Below are 21,615 nucleotides of genomic sequence, written 5' to 3' on the forward strand. Positions count from 1 at the left end.
ATACATTGTTGAATAGAATATTAATTTTGCACAATTAGATTTCACACTCCATTACCCATTAATTCATCATTTTAATCTCATAAATACTTCAATTTAGTCAACTTTTATATCGAAAATTCAATCATTAACACAACTCCTCGTGGGATCGATATCTTTTCTATACTACTTATGCGACCTGCACTTGCGGTTGGGACGCATCAAGTTTTTAGCGCCGTTCTGGGAGTTGTTTGTTTAAGATTGAATTCTTGATTATTTTAGTTGTTTTTAGTTTTATCTCTGTTATCTTTTCATTTTGTGTTTGTTTGTTCTTTTTGGTACTCTTAATCTTTTATGAGAAGAGCTAGAAGCACAAGTGATACATCCTTATTATTCAACCGAAATTGAGAAATTTTGTAAGGCCAACAAGAAAGAAACCAGAAAAGGAAGGAAGCCTTGAGAGAAACTAAATTAGAAGCGGATATGGTGATGAAAGAATTAGAATTGGTGTTGGTAATCTTGGAAATGGTCAAAACAATGAAAATGAAGCCCAAGGGAAGAAGTTATTAATGCAAACGTGCCTAGGGGAAGTATGATGGATCATGCTTTTCCTCGTTTTGATGACTTGAGAGAGAGCATAGCAAGACCAAGGATTGATGCAAACAGTTACAAGATGGATTTTGGAGTTCTTCAAATGATTCAAAACTCTCAATTTGGAGGACATCCTTACGAAAATCCACACACACACCAAGAAGTTTGCTATGATTTGCGACATGCAAAAACAACTGGAGTGTCGATGATGCAGCAAGATTGAAGCTATTCCCATTCTCTTTGAAAGATAGAGCATTGGATTGGCTTGATTCTTTACCTCACAACTCCATTACAAATTGGGAGCAACTAACTGATGCATTTCTTGCAGAATATTTTCCACCTGGAAAAACTCAAGAGTGAGGAATCAAATGACATCTTTCGACCAAGAGAAGATGAAACTCTCTATGAATCATGGATGAGATGGAAGGAATTGGAAAGATTATGCCCACATCATGCCATTCCAAAATGGATGATAAATCGAATTTCTACACAAATGTCACTCCGCAATCGGAGGAATTATTGATGCTCAAACAGGAGAATTTATTATAAAGCATGAAGATGAAGCTTATGAGTTATTAGAGAAAATTGCAAAGAATACTCATCTTTGGAGTAGTCCAAGAGGACCGGCTCAACTCGAGAAAGGCAAGTTCTGGAATGTATGATCTTGATCCATTCAACATGATTAATGCAAAGTTTGATGCACTTACAAATGTCCTTGCTAAGAAGATGGAAGATTTGAGTATGTTGGTTAGTTCAACATCATCAGCTGGAAGTTCACAACAAGTGGCTTATGCAGAGGAAACTACCAGCTGTGGAGTAGATTATGGAGAACAAGCGGCATATGTTGGTAATTATGGAAACAAGCAAATGGGGAATCCTTATTCTCAAACTTACAATCCAAATTGGAGGAATCATCCCAACTTTTCATGGGGCAATCAGCAAAATCAAGTTCAAAATCGAATTTTCAACCACAACAAGAAAGTCAAGTTCCATATCGCAAAATAGGCAACCATTGCCTAATTTTCAGAGAAAAATATGAACCCTCCACCAAAACAAAGAAGAACGAAATTCCACCATCAAGCTTTATTGCAACAGATTCTTGCCAACCAAAATAAGCATGATGAGGAGATGAGAGAGGTGAAAGCAAGGCTGGAACAAATGCAAACACACAACAGAATCTTTGGAAAACCAGTTGCTCATCAAGCATCTTCCTCAAGTGCCAAATCTTTTGGAAAGCTTCCAAGTCAACCAGAAAATCCAAGAGAGCATTGTCAAGCTATTACTTTAAGAAGTGGTAAAGTTATAAATGATGAGAAGAGTGAAAACAGTGAGAAGAGAGAAAATGAAAAAGGAACTGATGAGAGTGAAAAACAAGAGAGTAAGGAGAAATTTGAAGAAAAAGAAGAGAAGTATATACCTCCTGAGCCCTACAAGCCACAACTTCCCTTTCCACAAAGATTTCACAAAGCCAAGCTTGATAGGCAATTTGGGAAGTTCTTAGAGGTTTTGAAGAAACTTTATATAAATGTGCCTTTGTTGATGCTCTTTCACAAATGCCCTCTTATGCAAAATTCTTGAAAGAAATTCTCTCAAATAAGAGAAAACTTGAAGATGATGAAACTGTAGCTTTGAGTAAGAATGTAGTGCTATCCTCCGAGGAAACTTCCTCCAAAGCTTAAGGATCCAGGAGTTTTTCAATTCCATGCCACATTGGAGAGTCTTGTTCTACAAAAGCTCTATGTGATTTAGGGGCCAGCGTTAGCCTTATGCCCTTTCTATCTATGAAAAGCTCAACATGGGAGATCTAAAGCTAACCCACATTTCTCTTCAGTTAGCTGACAGAACAATCAAGTATCCTGAAGGGATTTTGGAGAATGTGCCCCTGAAGGTTGGAAAGTTCTATATACCTATTGACTTTGTCATCTTGGACATGGAGGAAGATTCTAATATTCCAATTATATTGGGAGACCCTTTCTAGCTACAAATAGGAGCATTGATTGATGTGAAAGGAGAAAAGCTTACTCTTAGAGTTGGTGAAGAGCAGTTAATTTTCAATATCAATAACACTATGAAAAAGCATCATTCTGAAGCTGATACTTGCTTGAGAGTTGATATTATTGATGAGCTGGTTGAAGAACACTTCAGAAAAAAATATCCAGAAGATCCACTTGAAAATTGTTTGGTTCATGGAGGAGGCATAGACTATGACAACCCTCATGTAGCTGCATATACTCAACACTTAGAGGGAAGTCCACCATTCATTTCTCGCTCCGCTTTTTCAACTCACACAAAAGGAAAAAGCTGAATTTAAGCAATCATCATTCAAGGAAGAAGATGCACCTAAGGTAGAACTTAAGCAACTTCCTTCTCACTGTATGAATTTCTTGGCACTAATAACACTTATCCAGAATTGTAAATGCAAACTTGAGTACTTTAGAGGTGATAAGTCATAAGAGTGTTGAGAAAATTTAGGAAAGTTTTGGGATACACCATAGATGACATTAAGGGAATAAGCCCACACTTTTGCATGCATAGAATCGGTTTGGAAGAAAATTGTAAACCATCTATTGAACATCAAAGGAGGTTGAACCCAAATATGAAAGAAGTTGTTAAAAGGAAATTTTGAAGTTGCTTGATGCAGGATCATATATCCCATCTCGCAAAGACTTGGGTGAGCCCAGACATGTTGTCCCAAAAAGGGTGGAATGACAGTGGTCAAAAATGAAAATAATGAATTAATTCCCACTAGAACGGTGACTAGTTGGTGAATGTGCATAGATTACGTAAAATTAATTGTTGCCACTAGAAAAGATCATTTTCCACTTCCCTTCATTGATCAAATGTTGGAAAGACTAGCTAGGCATTCTTACTTTTGCTATTTAGATGGATATTCAGGTTTTTTTCAAATCCCTATCCATCCAAATGATCAAGAGAAAACCACTTTTACTTGTCCATATGGAACCTTTGCTTATAGAAGGATGCCATTTGGGTTGTGTAATGCACCAGCCACTTTTCAGAGGTGCATGATGGCAATCTTCTCAGATTTCATTGAAGACATAATGGAGGTTTTTATTGACGATTTTTCTGTTTATGGATCTTCTTTTGATATATGCTTGGCTAACATTTCTAAAATTTTTCAGCGATGTGCAGATACTGACCTTGTGTTAAACTGGGAAAAGTGTCATTTCATGGTTCAGGAAGGGATAGTGCTTGGACATTTGGTGTCTAACAGAGGAATAGAGGTTGATAAAGCCAAAGTTGAAGTGATAGAGAAGATGGCTCCTCCTACCAATGTCAAGGGAATTCGAAGTTTCCTAGGACACGCCGGGTTCTACAGACGCTTTATTAAGGATTTTTCTAAAATAGCTAAACCTTTGTCTAATTTGTTAAGTAATGACACACCATTTGAATTTGACCAAGAGTGTTTGGATGCCTTTTGCAGGTTGAAGCAAGCTCTCATCACTGCACCAATCATGCAACCACCTGATTGGAGCCTACCTTTTGAAATTATGTGTGATGCTAGCAACTATGCAATTGGGGTCGTTCTTGGTCAAAGAAAGGACAAAAGGCTTATGCTATTTATTATGCTAGAAGAACACTGGATGAGGCTCAAACAAATTATGCAACAACTGAAAAGGAATTTTTGGCAATTGTCTTTGCATTGGAAAAGTTCAGACCTTACATTATTGACTCAAAGGTGGTTATATTTTCAGATCATGCAGCCATCAGGTATTTGCTCCGTAAAAAGGAGGCCAAACCAAGGCTCATTAGGTGGATTCTGATGCTACAAGAGTTTGATTTGGAGATTAGAGATAAGAAGGGAGCTGAAAATGTAGTTGCTGATAATCTTAGTAGGTTGAAATTGGATGGTGAAGAATTGGATGAAATCCCTATTGATGAGTTTTTCTTGGATGAACAACTTTTCTCTCTTGTTGCTAAACTACCTTGGTATGCAGACTTTGTGAATTATCTATCTTGTGGAATATTACCTCTAGGTATGACATGGCAACAAAAGAAAAAGTTCTTGCATGAAGTGAAGTTTTATAGATGGGATGATCCTTTACTCTTTAGGAGATGTTGTGATGGTCTAATTAGAAGATGTATTCCTGAAGAGGAAATCCAGAGTATTTTGCATCATTGCCATGCTTCTGATTATGGAGGACATTTTGGCATCTCTAAGACAACTAGTAAAATTTTGCAAGCTGGTTTCTTTTGGCCAAATCTTTTAAGGATGTGAGGAAATTTGTGTTGGATTGTGATAAATGTCAAAGGAGTGGAAATTTGTCAAAAGAGATCAAATGCCCTAAATAATATTCTTGAAGTGGAATTATTTGATGTTTGGGGAATAGATTTTATGGGGCCATTCCTCCTTCATATGGTAATAGATACATCTTAGTTGGGGTTGACTATGTGTCAAAGTGGGTGGAAGCTATTGCAACTCCAACTAATGATGCTAGAGTGGTAGTAAAATTTTGAAAAATTTGTCTTGAGCGATTTGGAGCTCCTAGGGCTATAATTAGTGATGGGGTTCCCATTTTTGTAATAAGCAATTTGAGAGCTTAATGAGGAAGTATGGTGTAGTGCACAAGATAGCTACCCCATACCATCCTCAAACTTCAGACAAGTTGAAATTTCTAACAGAGCTCAAGCATATTTTGGAGAAAACAGTGAACAATTCTAGGAAAGATTGGTCTATCAAACTAGATGATGCTTTATGGGCATATAGGATCGCCTACAAAACCCCTATAGGAACTACTCCCTTTAGGTTGGTGTATGGTAAGTCTTGTCATTTACACGTGGAGCTAGAACATAGAGCATATTGGGCCATTCGGACCTTGAATTTTGATCTTAAGCAAGTGGTGAGAAAAGGTTGTTACAACTTAATGAGCTTGAGGAATTGAGGATGGATGCCTATGAAAGTGCCCGTATTTACAAAGAAAGAACTAAAGTTTGGCATGATAAGCATCCGAGGAAAAAGGAATTCAAAGAAGGTGATTCAGTTTTGTTGTTCAACTCAAGATTGAAATTGTTCCTGAAAACTCAAGTCAAGGTGGACTGGTCCATATAGAGTTTCTAAGGTTTTCCTTATGGAGCAATAGAAATTTGGAGTGAAAAATCTGGGAATTTTAAGGTCAATGGGCATAGATTGAAGCATTACATAACCGAGACCCAATACTAGGAGCAAGTGTTACAAGCTCTCCAATCCCTCACCTCTTTTCGGTGAAATTCATGAAAAGTCCAAAGGACTATAAATTAGCCCTCTTGGGAGGCATCCCAAGTCCTTTTATTTTGCTTTTTTTGATTTACTATCATTTTCATTAATTTTGTTTTTATCTTAAATCTCCCAAATTCAATTTTTGACATTGTTAAATTTTGTCTCTTGTAGATGTAATTCAATGAAGAAGGGTGAACTATTGGGGAAGTAATTTAACTTGACAAATTTAGTCCTTCAAAAGAATCGATAAGCTTTTGTCGCATAACTGCGGGAGCTGCAATCTAGTTCATGCAGAGGAAATGTACATTCTGCAGCAAAAAGGGGTGTCTGCAGCAAAATGGCTCATGTTTTGATGAAGTTGGATGTATATCAATGGAGAAAGGTTGGTGAACTGCTGAAATTGCTATCTGGTTTATGCAGAGGTAACAATAAAATCTGCAGACATTACATGTGTTTTTGGTGAGGTTGGGTGGGTAATTTTCTAATATTTGTGCTTATAATGATATTATGGTGGTAAGTGAGTCATTTTTGCAGTCTTGAGCTTCTTTGGGTTATAGGATACAAGGTAGAAATGCTGCATTTTCTTGGCGAATCTTGGAGAGTTCATTTCTCATTTGTGGTTAGATGCAACTTCATGCAAATTTTATGGAGTTTTATGTGCCAAATGTTGATTTGCAGAATTTGAGTCAAAATGGCATAGCTCTCAAAGGTCTTTTATGTAGGATCCATTTTTACATGCTTGTGTGATGCACTTTTGATGAACTTTGAATATATTGATGTGTTTTTGATGAAAATTTCTCATGGTTTGTGCTTCATAGAATTATATTTCATCATTCCAGGGTATCTTTCACACTTGCAATCCATGTTCTATTGCAATCTTAATTTTGTTGAATTTGTGCATAAGCAACTGCATAGCTTATGCAATCCTGCATGACCAAAATTCTTGCCATTTTTCACCTTTATTGCAAGTGCATAAGGAGAGTGCATAGCTTATGCAACCCTGCATAACCTCATTTTGTCAAAATTCATATCTGTCAAAACTTGCATAAGGTGAGTGCATGACCTATGCACAATTGCATAACTTCAAATCCTTCATTTTCTCTCTCTGCCGAAGTTTGCATAAGGAAGGTGCATAAGCTATGCACTTCTGCATAACCAAAATTCCAAAGCTCCAATTCTGCCGAAGGTTGCATAAGCAGAGTGCATAACCTATGCACTTCTGCATGACCAAAAACCCAGAAAAATCATTCTTGCCGAAGGTTGCATAAGCAGAGTGCATAACCTATGCACTTCTGCATGACCAAAAACCCAGAAAAATCATTCTTGCCGAGGGGTGCATAAGGAAGGTGCATAAGTTATGCACCTCTGCATAACCAAGATCTCCAAAAATCAATTCAGCCGAAGAGTGCATAAGCAGAGTGCATAACCTATGCACTCCTGCATAACCAGAAAACAGAAAATCCCAAAAGTTGCCGAGACCTGCATAAGCAATGTGCATAGCCTATGCACTTCTGCATAACCAAAATTCTGAATTTCAAAACCTACCGCAGAGTGCATAAGCAGAGTGCATAGCTTATGCACTTCTGCATGACCACCAACCAAAATTCAAAAAAATTGCCGCAGAGTGCATAAGCAGAGTGCATAGCTTATGCACATCTGCATGACCCAAGTTTCTGAAAAATAATTCTTGCCGAGAGATGCATAAGGGGAGTGCATAACTTATGCACTCCCGCATGACTTCGCTCCTCACCATTTCAGTCACCAAACATGCATAAGGACGATTGCATAACCTATGCACTTGTGCATAAGCACTTCTCTGAAAATTAAATCCTTTTGAAACATGTACAAAAGAGTGCACAGGTTATGCATAAATCATTTTCCCCTTATGCAGTCTCCTCAAACCCGATTCACATTCATTTTCGAAAAAAATTCCCACCACCTCCACTTCCCAACTCTTCACCCCCACGACCGCCCTTCATCCTCCATTTCTTCCGGCATTCTCGCCGTCTCTCTCCCATCTTCTCCAGCGCTTTAATCACAAAAACCCTAAATCCCCCTACATTTCCATCTCTTCTCCAATCGACCATGGATTCCCCTCCACATTCCCGCCCCGCCTCTCCTCTTGAAGTCTCTCCATTGTCTTCGATACATCCCCCTTCCAATCCTCCACCACAAACGACACCACCACCACCTCCATCAACCACATACAAACGCAAAATCCGATCCAAATCCGTGCGACCCATGCCCTCTGCTCCTCCTCTGTCCAAACGCAAAGACCCACCCACCCCATTTTCGGAACCACCTCCTAAAAAGCCAAAAGCTCCAGCCTCTACACCTTCTTCCAAAGAAAAGGACGGTTTCAAAGAACCCCATTTGTATCAAAGCTACCTGGCCTCTCCTCGATACAATTCAAAAGTCGCTTTCAAAAGACTCAAAGATAGAAGGGTACAACCTACTAGGTATATATCCGTGATGCTCTACAATCTGGGTTTATTTGATAATGTAGTTGCATTTCTTGACGGTATGGGTTGGACAGAATTTGTGCATAAGCAAGAGGTAGTTTATCCAATTCTAGTTTTGGAGTTTATTTCTTCATTCTCTGCTACCCTCAACTTGCATGATGTAGACCATAAGCCAATTATGACATTTAGATGCTTGGGGCAAAATAGAGAGTCATTGGATCAATTTCATAGCATTTTTGGTTTTGCAATTGATGGGTTCTTTAGAGTACCACATACTGGAGTAGAGGTAGCCAATAAGGGCATCCGAATCTGCCCAATTTTGGAGAATCATAACAAACCAACCCCAAACCTTCTCTGCTGGTAGGTCCAAAACATCCCAAATCCTTGACCCTGCACTTAGGTTTATTCATAGGTTGATGGCTAGCACCATATTGGGCAGAGGGACTAGTTACGTGTCAGGCAAATCTGAACTTTTTATGTTATGGTGTGCATTTCACAAAGTTAAGGTGTCTCCAGGTTACTTCTTTTGCGAACATGTGCTGCATATTGCCACCAAATCCATTGGTGACATTGTTTTGGGTGGACTCATCACTGTCATAGCCAAGCATTTTGGCTTTAATCCTGCAGAGCACTCAATCCCAAAGACTTGAGGACACTTCCTATTTTGATACTGCACACTTAACCAAAACAGGGTTCCATTTATCATATTTTGATGATATCAGCCACCTGCAGTAAACCGAGCCTATTGCATAACTAAACCCAACCTTTCACACCACCCCACAAAGACCCTACTACCCCTACCCCACCCCCTCAGCCTACTCAGGACACTCCAGCTACCTCTGCTCAGCCCATTCCTCCTACAGCTGAACCTACCTCATCCACAGCACCTCCTCCATTCAACACTAAAGCCTTATTCACCTACCTCGACAGGCTTAGTGATGATATCTACTTTGTGGATAGGAAGCTTGACAGTGGTCTTGATACACTAAAGGATCGTCATGAGCAACTATTTGACCTTGTCATGGAAACCAGGGACAAACAGAAAGAACTGAAGGAAATGGTGAAGCAACTCATGATCTTCCTGGGCATGCCACCCCCACCTCCATCACCTCCTCCTGCACCATCATTTCGACAGCCGGCAGCAGCCACCAGCCCCTTAGCAACATCCTTGGACAAAGGAAAAACAATAGACATAGATTAGTGTTTAGTTTACTTTTGTTCAATCTTGTAGGACCTTTTCTTTGTAAATATGTTCAAACATTTATACTTTGTTTTGGATTTTGTTGATTTGCTCTGAATTAGTTTCTTCTAAATTGTTTCCTTTGAAGTTTTATTGAATAGCTATTACATTCATCTTCTTTGATTTTTATTGCACTTATTGCCTTTTTGTACATATTTGCCCATACTGTCTATATTTCCATACTTTTACTGGTTGTACATTTCCCCTTGCCAATTCCCATGCAGAAGTTTTTGTATACACTGCACAGCTATGAATTTCCTCATGCATAACCTTTGCATAGCCTGTGCAACCCTTTTCGCTACTTCAGAATCGCATGTTGTATTTCCTTATGCAATCGTCCCGCATAGCCTATGCAACATCTATTGCTTCTTATGCAAGATCGCATGGCTTATGCACCTTACCTATGCACATGTTCGATAAAGACTTAACTCGCATAACCTGTGCGACTTCTTATGCATCCCTTTAACTTGAATTCTCATACTGGTAACTCTTTCTTTTGTTCTTATTTTTACAATTCTGGTCAATATTATTTGCTAAGAGTTTTGGATATCTACTGTTTGAGACATTGAGGACAATGTCCAATTTTGAGTTTGGGGGTGCACATTTTGATTTTTAGCTTTATTTTTCACATTTTGAGTATAAGAGCATCTCATCCCATTTCATTTAGATATATTGTAAATATTTTACATATACATCCATACATACATATTCATTACACATTTACACACACATTATACATCACTTAGAAATTGTACAAATTGCATACAAATAGACTTCCTCCATTTAGTTCATGCATTACTCATTTTAGGAATCATACACCATGCATTAAAATCTTTTGCCAAATCCCTTGAGTATTGAAAATGTGCCTATGAAAGTGATTTGACTCACCTTTTAGTTGGGTTTGTGGATTGAAAGTTTCCTAAAAGGTGCAAGGTTTTGAAGTGTCTATCTCTTGCCTATATCTTCTTAGCCAAAAAGCCACCCAATTAGTCATTTGGAGGTGGAAGTGTTTAGAGGGAATTATTGGATATAAGGTAGTCAAATGATGTCTCACCAATCCTAGAACAAATTTTCTAAACCTTTCAAGGCGAAATACCAGCTTGTACTTGAAAAGAGAGATGATTAGGCATTCTTTGATTTAAACCTTCTCATTTTAAACCTTTGGCCCTTTTTCCCAACTAAAATTTATCCTTGCAAACCCCTTTGAGCCTTTTTACCCCTAATTTTTCTTGAAACCCTTATTATTACCTAGCCAATGAACCAAACACTCCAACCCTTTTCATGAGAATAATTATTTACAATATTAGGTACATAAAAAAAAAGAGAAAAAGAAAAGAAAAGAAAAAATACAATAAAAGGGAGAAGAAATATTTGTCACCTTGTAAAAGTGCTAGTATATGTGCTTTTCACAATTGCCATTCAAAATGAAAGAAATCCACCCAAAGTATCAAAAGAAATGAGTTTGGGGGTGGCAATTTTAGGGACAATCATCAAAAGAAAATACAAAATACAAATTAAAGTATCAAAATGTCCCTCCATTTTTATGTGTTTTGTAAACTATGCTAGCACTTGACAATCCTCATTGTGTATTCTTCTCTCCCATATAAAAAAAAGAGAAAAAAATATATAATAAAGTGTACCTTATATTTCAAAAATTGAAAATATTCTCATGCTTTGAATCCTTTTTACCTATCTTTCTTCTTAGTCTCATTTTGAACCCCATGGCCCCACTACATCCCTAAAAAGACCTTTGATCTCTTGATAGTACTAGCTACATTAGTGGAGATAGGAGTAGGGAATTTGCCTATGGGATTGGAAAATTACTCATTCATTCATTCAATTCCATCATTCCATATGGAGACACTTTGACTATTGATTGTTCTAGAATTCCCTTTGAGCATGACTCTCTCTTTTGATTGGTTGGTTTGGGGATTTGAATGATAATTGACTTGATGGCTAAGCGGTGAAAGCTTGGATAAGCATTAAATTCTCTGCATTTTGAAGGATGGGTATATGGATTGTTGGTATGGCTAAAGGTGTGTTAAGTTACCTTAATGAGTGATTTTCATAACTCTTTGGATAAGGCACCCTTAAAAACTTTGCACCACATTTTAAAGTTTGCTTGAGGACAAGCAAAAGCTTGAGTTTGGGGGTATTTGATGCACACATTTTGCATAGTCATTTAGGTCTAATTTCATAATCATTTTATTTGGTTATTAGTCATTTTTTAGCTAATTTCATTAGTTAATTAGTTAGTTTTTCATAGTTGTCAATTTTGCACTAATTTGTAATTTTTACTTTGTTTTGTAGGAAAAATGGTGTTTTTGAAGGACTAAAGAGAATTTTGCCATTGAGGAGTGTCTTCTAAAGCAAAAAGATGCCAAAAACAAGTTTTCAAGCTGAAATATGCATTGACCAAACTGTGCATAACTTGCCGCATAAGCTATGCAGTTCTGCATAAGGAGGAAGATCACTGTTCCAGAACCAGCCGAAATGTGCATAAGGAGACTGCATAGCTTATGCACATTCTCACCTCCCTTATGCACATTCACGAATTTGTGCATAACCTATGCACCAAGTCATGCAGCTTCGCATAAGTGATCCAGAACCAGCCGAAAACTGCATAAGGGACTGCATAACTTATGCAGTCCACTTATGCAGTCCCATAAAGAGTTCATTAATGAGCTGGCAGAAGATTCCCTTAATGTATTCCTCCTAGAACATACTATTTTAGGGCTCCATGTCAGAAAAATGCTATAAATAGTCCCATTTTCTCATTTTAGAAAGGAAGAAAAAGGAGCAAAGGAAGAAAGGAGGAGGCTAAGCAGAATTTGAGGAGTCATTTCACCTTCCACACCATTTTCAACTAAGATTTGCAGATTTCTTTCTTTCTTTACACTTTTCTACATTTCTAGTGTTTAATTACTTACTTCTTAGCTTAGATTAAAGCTTTATTTCCATTTAAACTCATCATATCTTGTAAGCATTATGGATAGTGAGTAGTTTACTTTTGATTCTGGAGTAAGGGTTGTAATATTTGAGATATTTTGAGGATTTTGATTGGGTAATCCATATTTTGTGGTCTTAATGAGTTTTATTCATTTCTTGTATGCTTAATGACATGCTTAATGTAGGATCCCATTGAGTAATGTTCTTAATCCATGGTTGAAGCACCGAAAGGAGAAGGCCTTGTGATAGATAATCAGGAAATTGGACTTAATTAACTTAGACCTAGAAATAGGCTAAGGATTAAGAGGATTCATAGATTAATTAAAGAACTTAATGGGTCTTAATTAATTCTAACTCCACGAAAGTAGGATTAGTTTGATTAAGGCACTCTTTGTCTCACTCGAAAGGGAATTCAAAGGATTTAAGAATTAATCTCCTTAAAACCCATTAGTTTCACAAGATTGGATAACCAATTTAAAATCCCAAAATAGCTCGAATATGAAATCCCGAACTCCTAATCGCTTTTTACCATTGTTAATTTCTAATCGAATTTAATCATTTGCCAATTTAAATATTGCCATATTTGAACTTGCTTATTTCTATTTGATGCAATTTTAGTTTAATTAATACATTGTTGAATAGAATATTAATTTTGCACAATTAGATTTCACACTCCATTACCCATAAATTCATCATTTTAATCTCATAAATACTTCAATTTAGTCAACTTTTATATCGAAAATTCAATCATTAACACAACTCCTCGTGGGATCGATATTTTTCTATACTACTTGTACAACCCGTGCACTTGCGGTTGGGACGCATCAAATATACCTGTTAATTATTTATAATTTTATTGAAAGTATAAAATATATTTAAAAAAAATCATAAAAAGCAAATATGTATAAAATTGATTATTGGTTCAGTTCTAATTCAATATGAGTCCGGTATAGTTTTTAGCGAAGAATCAAAATGAACTAAAACAATAAAATATTGGGTCGGTACAATTTTTCAATTCAGTTACATGCCCTTAATCTCAGCAATGTAATTTCTCTAATATTTAAAAAAAAATCCTTAAAAAAAGTGGTTAACATTAATTTTGGTTCATTAAATAGAAAATGCCAGATATTTTTGCTTATTGTCAATTATATCTGCATACTCTAATTTTGGACCACATATTTCAACCTTTAATATAGTGAGCAATTATGACTGAACTTCAAAATTTATAGAAGCAAAATGCTGATTTTAGGGTGTTAAACTATTATTTGATTCATTTTATTATTTACAGCAAAATATATTGACCATAAAATTTTTTTCTTCTTTTATTAATAAAATTTAAATATTCTCAAATTGATTTTGAATTATGGCTATAGTTGCTTCTAATTTTAAAGGTTGAGATATATGGTTCATAATTAAAACGTTTATATATATCTAATTGCCATTTAGCAAAATGATTTAAATTTTTCTGTTTGATATATGCTTATCAATTCTTTTTATTAGATTTTTCCAAGAATCAAGTAAAAATATCAACTATTAAAAATAAATTAAAATTTATACGACCTAATTATGATGAATAAAATCATGTAATCAAATTGAAAAATTATTTAAAAAATTCAATAATCAATGGCATAATTCATCCTAAGGATATATATAACACCAAGTCCACCTCTACTTTGTCACATCTTACTTCTGTAGTTATGATTGGTACTTGAATTTAGCATAGGGCTTCAAAGTCCTTATTAAGTTAATACTTTCAAACCCACATCCAAGCCTATAAGTAAAGACGATTATTAACGAATTAAATGGATATAATTTACCTATACCTTGGATAACTTAATTGGGAAAATAATTCACCTGACCTAAAAGGGCTGCAAACACATGGAAAGAGGAGCCTAGCTCACCCTCAATCCAAAATATAGAACAACATGTAATTCATCATACATGGACATGCAATAAACCCAAAATAGAGGAAGCTCTCAAAACACACATCCGTAATTTCATAATAACATAATTTGGGGTGTTCAACTCAATCTTATATACATATATATATAAACACATTATAGTAAGGGAAGTCCAGCACAACCTTACCCATGCATAAATTATCATCTCTTGGAAAGCCTCATTCAACTCAAATATCCATACAACCATCCAAAAATATACACACATTACGCAACTAGTGCCATTACATAGCTCTAAGAAGTCATAACAATAAATATAATATCTATAAGATACAGAACAATTATGTAACAAAACTTACGAAGAAGGTTGGAGGATAGACTCTAAAAAAGCAGCTTTCCCTATCACCTAAAAAAAAAAAGTTGAACATTAACCAACATTCCACTCATAGAGTGTGATATTGAGCAAGTTGGATAACTATCTAGACTATAGTACAATCCTAATTGTGGAATGCACCATACATTTATATCATAGTAAAGATTCAACATTTTGCACAAGGAAAATGTTTGAAATCCACATATGCACCCTCAATTCAAAATATAGGCATATAGGAGTTGAACACTATATCAACTCTCTCAATGCATGTCCTCTTGTACCAACCGTAACGGTTCAAAAATCCCAATGTAATTTACTTATGTGTTCAATAGTACTGAAGTAATTTAATTAACTCAAGTGTCCAAATTCGAATGCGAATTGAATTTTTGCTTACAATAGTGATACTAAGGGATAAACCAGAGGTGTTTTGCTACTACAACAAAACATGATCTTTTCTAAAGCATTTCTCCACTAGTTGCAAACTAGTAAAGGAAATGTTGTTTTTTTTTTTTTTTTTTTTTAAATATGATAATTATTTCTTTATTTTTTTTTATAAAAATAAAAATATTGAGAGGCAATGGAGTATATCACAAGTACAATAATGCACCTAGTTTGAATATAAATTTCTCTTAACTTTTCGACCTTGGGTTAAGCCCCTATTTTCCCCCCTCCTCTCTTCCAACTACGTACCCATTCTAACCTCTTTTCACCCTTAATCATTCTAGCTTTGTCTCTTAACACTCTTGTTTTGCTTACTACCCTTAACACTTTTACATCCCTTCTTCCTTAACCCCTTCCACCAGCATCTCTTCTCTCAACCAACCTACCATAAGTCAAAATCAAATACCCATTAGTGAACTTATAACCATCCTTCTTAATTATAAGGACCACATTTTAGACCAAACCACCATGACTACGACTAACTTGCCAAACCAAAGGAATGCTTTATTAGGGAAGGTAATAGGCAAATGATCTTTTAGTATTTATGCAATAAAGGAAACTCTCAAAGCTTCCTCGATTTTATTGATAGGGTGATTTCATAAGTGCATGGAGTCATCTCAAGCAATAGATTAATGAGCAGAGTTGTCGATCCTAAGAGGAATGATTATTAACTACCAAAAACCTATATACTTCTATTATTATTTTGACTATCAAATTAAGAAGGTATTTTCTATTCAATTAATCAACGATAAAGAATAAATTTGTCTAAATTATCTCTCAATTTTTAAATCACAAAAGACGATATATAAAAGCACTAGGGCATCTTGGTTTCACTTGGACATAGTTCAATTCAATTTTTATTGATTGATAATCCAACTTTAATAATCAGGTGTAAGGAAAAATAATCCTAAATTATATAGTCTTCTTTCCCAAGATAAATAAAAAAATATCAATTTAGAATTATTATTTATTTCCCAACAGAACTAATAAACCATAAACAATTCATTAAGATCTATGATTATTTCTCTAAGTTCCCACATGTCAAATTTTGATTCCCAATTCAATTATTATTCCTATGAGGTCTAATTATTTAGCCAAATCAATGACCTTCTCTTCCAGTGTGGATCAAAGAATAAATTCATTCAAATATCAAATAAATGCTCCAAAGCATTAGACAAAATAGAAGACCATTGCATTGATAAAGAAAACCACACCAAGTAGGGTTGTTCATTGGTCAGTTTGGATGGAATTTGCCTCCAAATCGACCCAATGCAAGTAATATAAATTATTTTCAGTTTATGTTACAAATCGATCCTACTTGATAGCATTAATTTGTGGGATTGAGTTGATTAGGTGAGTTATTCACTTTGAACATTGAAAACGTGAATGTGTTAATCATAGTAGTGTGTTTCATTTTTCTATTTTTATTTTTTATACATACATTTTATATGGTTATTTTTTCATAAATTTTAAATATTATTAAAAAATAAAATAATAAAAAATAATTAATCATAAATTATCATATTTAAATTATACAATAATATGAAAATTAAATTTAAAATAATAGACAAGAAAATTTAAATATTATATTGCCTAAAATGGCCTCCCTTTGCCAAATAATATAAGCACTACTAAGGTCTATTAATTTCTAAATTCTGCAGACTTGTTACTCTCTAATTGTTGGTTAATATAACTTTGGAAACTCTACAAAAAATATAGCAGAATATATATTATACAAATATCGATATAATACTTAAAAAAAAAAAAAGAATTTTTGTAACAAAGCAATTTAGGACTATCACTAGCGCTAAGGGAACAGGTAAGCAAGAAGCTACCAAAACTCATAACAAGTTGAAACATTACTTTCGTAAGCAATTATGGGGCACAGATCCATCATAAAATATATTTAAACATATAACACAATTTATTTACATCATAAAACATTTAGTTACAAACACAATAAACTTTTATATATTTACTTATCATCAGGAGTTTCATAAATCTTCACATATACCTTTTAGAACATAATGAGGCAATAACCTTTAAAGTTTATAACTTGAATATGATGACTGTATCTCCAACACTTGTCCCCGAAAGGGAAAGATAGATAAAGAGGGTGAGCTTAAGACTCAGTGAATAAAAACCTACTTAAGGAAAGAAAAACATCTATTTAAAACATTTACATACATACAGATGTACTGCAATAGCCATATGGGGTTTATAGCACATACAAGTCACAATAAGGTAATTCATGTTACTAGTGGTTCCCCAGCCATTTCATAACCTTAACATAATTTCAATGTGCTTGGTTCATTAAAGGAGTTTCTTAGGACTTCCTCTTAACATACACATAATGGATACCAAAGACACAAAATTCATATCTTACCTGGAGGCTATTTCTATAACCCTATTATCTTGATGTTAAAGACACAAAATTGCCTTACCCGACATCCCTTTGAGCTCATATGCATACATGCTTTTTCCTTTTCCCTTATTTTCTTATTGAGAACTAGTGGGTCGTCAATGAATTACCAACACAATATCATTATTGTTATAATTATGCAGCATATTCATGGCATATAGTAAACATTATGTGGATAACACTAAGAATGCATTTATATCTAATAATGTATATCATAATGAATGAATGCATATGTATGCATTATGAAAACATTTATTTAAAAGAGTTTAGTAGGTTTTACTTTCCTAGAGTTGCTGGGCTCTTCTACTTTACCTATTGCAAGATAGCTTTTAAACCCCTTATCTTTAGGGCCTCTTTGTCTTATCATCAAGTCTGCAAAGGAAAGGATTTAAGGGTTCTTAGTTTAGGATTTGAATAAAATAAATTAAATTTGGGATTCTCAGCCACTGCCATGCACTGTTTACGTGACTGTTCACATGAATCAACCACTAAGCATTGATGATTTGGCCACTGAACCTAGGTTTATCCAAAATTCATCCATAGTGCAAAAGTTAGGGTTTCAACCCTAAAATTCCAATGTCGAGTCCTATGATTCTCATTCTAGGTTCATTATACCACTTTAAACTTAAAACAACTATAACCATGTATTATTAACCTAGATTTCTTCATTTTAGCTTAAACTTAAACCAAATCTAAACCACCTTAAACCAAATCTAAACCATTTCTTTTACAAAATACTATCCTAGAACCATTGGTCAAACTAAGAAAAAAGAGAAGGACGCTTACCTCTTTTGTTATATTTTCCAAGGAAGGAGTTTCTTCCTTTTATTCTTTAACTCACTTGAGGGAGGAGAGAAAAGTGTACTCTTTACCCTTTGGAGAGGTTTAAATGATTCTCCTTTATAGAGAGGATGAGGTAGAGAGTTTGAGGGTTAGGGGATTGAAGGAACAGAGGGGGGAGAAATGGGAAGAGAGGTGGAGAAAATGAGGGAGAGAGAGTTAGAGAAGCCATTTGATTTATATATTCTATCTAGACCAACTTTGTCTGCCAAACTTGCTTGAATAGGCTTATTACACTTCAACCCCTCTTTCTTACTCTTTCTCTAACCATTCCACTTCTTTTATTCTTTCTTCCTTTTAGGACTTCGTGGAACATTCCCTCTCCGGGTACAGATTCTACCTATCTTAGATGTGAGGTATCACAATTTTAATTACTATTACCATATTCAAGTTTTTCAAATGTTTTCAAATTATCCTGTTATAATAAGCACGTGAATCTAAGGTACACACGCAAATCACACAATCACACAATAGAGAAAATAGAAGAAGAATAATGCAGGATTTAACGTGGTTCAACCGTAAGGTCTACATCCATGGGCAAGACAAGAGAAAAAAATTTCACTATGATGAAAGAGCAAGATACAATTACTCAGAACTCTCAAACCCTAACCGCAGTATGTTTCCCCAATATCTCACAACTCTACCGTAAATGACAGAATATTATAATATTCCAATTATAATTCCTATCAGCCCGTACCCTTTGCTACCACCACAAATCTCACTTTTTATCCCAATTGAGTTGCAGCGCTAAACTTTTGGGTCGGGTCACAATTTGAATCCATAAAGACATATCGAAAATTCGAACCACATAAAAAAATAACATATCCATTGCTTCTTGGAGGTTTCTTAGAATAAAAGTAGACATTAACCAGTTTTGGCAATATATTAGAGCTTCCATCACTGAAGGTGATAAATAACTCCTAAATGGATCAAAAATACAACCACCTATACTAAATGCAGAAATAGGAATAGCTAAGACGTCCGTAGCTAATTGAGAGACAATTTGATACTTCACATCCTTAGTCTTCCACCATCCTAAAACGTTAAATTTGTTTTCAACCTCTTCATAAGTTTCTGATAAATACTTTACTACCTTCGACTTGCTTTCTAATCTTTGTATCCCCTTCCTATGCTTTGAATATTCAGATTTAAAATAAAATGTGTGCCTCCTCCATCTCATAAAAATTCATCTCATCAAAAGCTTGACTCAAATTACATGCTTCAACAACATTACTTGAATGACATAATAAGTAATGATAATACAATCAAATCAAAGTTACTTCCATTTTATCCCCCATCTCTTTAGCCTTCATATTTCCATAAACTCCATCAAAATAATATCTCAAACATGCCAACTTAAAGTGGGGACCAAAAACAATAGCTACAAATAATAATAAATTAAGATTATCCTCATTCTCCCTATATTTCTCAGGTTTCTTTTTCATTTGAATGGCTTTTGAACTCAAAAGTGTATCACCATTATCCCCCAATGTGTTCATTCTATCTATTAAGGCCATAAGCTTATGGAAAAAGACATTTGAGGTGACATATAAAGAACTTGAAAACTACTATGTTACAATACAAAAAGGCCTCAAAAACTTCACAAATATTCTAACAACTATCCAATCTTTTTTATTAGGAGGGCCAATATATTTTTATTTTATCAAAGTGAGAAAAGTATTTTAAGTCTTCTACTTTTAAATTGTTGAAAGCCTTTTCAAAAATTTCAGCAACTTTAAGCATTATATAATAAGTTTCCACCTAGATTCAATATAAAGGCAAATAAGACTCTTATTTTCTATTTTTACTTTCTCCGCACACATCTTAAAAGTTTGACACCTATAGTAAGAGAAGGCTTTATATATCTCACTGCATTCCTGATTTTAAGAATTGAATCATTAAGGTCCTCTAAACTCTCCTTCATAGCTAGATTCATAATATGAGCATAACATCTCACATGTATGAACTCATGACCCAAGATAGTACATTTCTAATCCTTAGTTTCCCTTTTCAAATACCCAATAGCACCACCATTAGAGCTTATGTTATCAATAAAGAGAGTAAAAATATGATGTATCTCCCAACCTAGCGAACATGTCTCAACCATCTTACCAATTGTCTCTCCTTAACTATTAGAAACTAAAGAAAAATTTAAGATCATTTTATGTAATTTTCATTAACTATCAACCAAATGAGCAATTAAACACATATAATTTTGATTTTGGATTATTGAACAAGTGTCAGTGGTAAGAGAAACTCATTAAGACTGTAAGACTTGCTTTAATTTTATTTTTTCCTCTTTATAAATTTTCATACAATCTATAACAATAGTGATGCGAGATGGAACCATAAATCTTGTTTCAAAGCATGAGAATAGTTCCTAAATCCTCAACCCTCCGCAATCTTAAAGAATAAATTATCAATTATAATCATTTTAGCAAGCTCCCTCGTAATTTCCACCACATCAAAAGTTTTTACTCTAAGACCATCACTGTAACGACCCAATTTTGGAACTATTACCTGCACTAGAACACAGGTAAGCTTAAGACCATCGAAGCCCATATCAAGCTTAACCATGCATTCATACCTTTTAGAGGGCCCGTATAGATCATAGAATACCTTATTTAACATAAAACACAAATATGCTTTTGCATCACAAAAATACTGAACAATAAGCATAGCAAAATGTTACCAAAATTACATGTCACAAAAGGAGTTCCACAAAATGCATACAAAAATATCACAACAAAAATGAGGCACAAACCTCTAAAACTCAAGCCAAAATCTATTGACTACATCTTTTATGCTTGTCCCTAAAGGGGAAAGTAGAAAAAGGGGAATGAGATGGCTAGTCTCAGTGAGTAGAGACATTACATAAGGGAATTTATAAATAAAGCAATAATAAGAATTTTATGCACATGAGTAGTCCAAATACATGAAAACAAGGTAATTCATATCACCAATAGCTACCCTACCCACTTTTTTCATAGTTTAATAAATTTTTTTATCTTTTAATCTTTCTTTGCATTTGATCCAATGTGCCTAGCCCTTTAATGGAGCTACTCATTACTTTTTCTTACCATTAACATAGTGGATACTAGGGATACAAAATTTTTATCCTATTTAGTGGTTCTATTTTTAGAAACCTAGTATTTGGATGTTAGAAACACAAAATAGCCTTACTCAACATCCTCTTTTACTTTCATAA

The 21,615-nt window shown here is 34.8% G+C and overlaps 1 non-coding gene across 1 annotated transcript; it reads right to left on the reverse strand.

Moving 5' to 3' along the window:
- Positions 1–920: 920 nt before the first annotated feature.
- LOC131170743 (small nucleolar RNA R71) lies at positions 921–1,026 on the reverse strand. Its single transcript, XR_009141510.1, has one exon. It is a non-coding gene; the product is annotated as a small nucleolar RNA R71 (small nucleolar RNA).
- Positions 1,027–21,615: the final 20,589 nt, after the last annotated feature.

The sequence above is a fragment of the Hevea brasiliensis genome, chromosome 11 (assembly GCF_030052815.1).
Source record: "Hevea brasiliensis isolate MT/VB/25A 57/8 chromosome 11, ASM3005281v1, whole genome shotgun sequence".
In the NCBI taxonomy this organism is placed as follows: domain Eukaryota; kingdom Viridiplantae; phylum Streptophyta; class Magnoliopsida; order Malpighiales; family Euphorbiaceae; genus Hevea; species Hevea brasiliensis.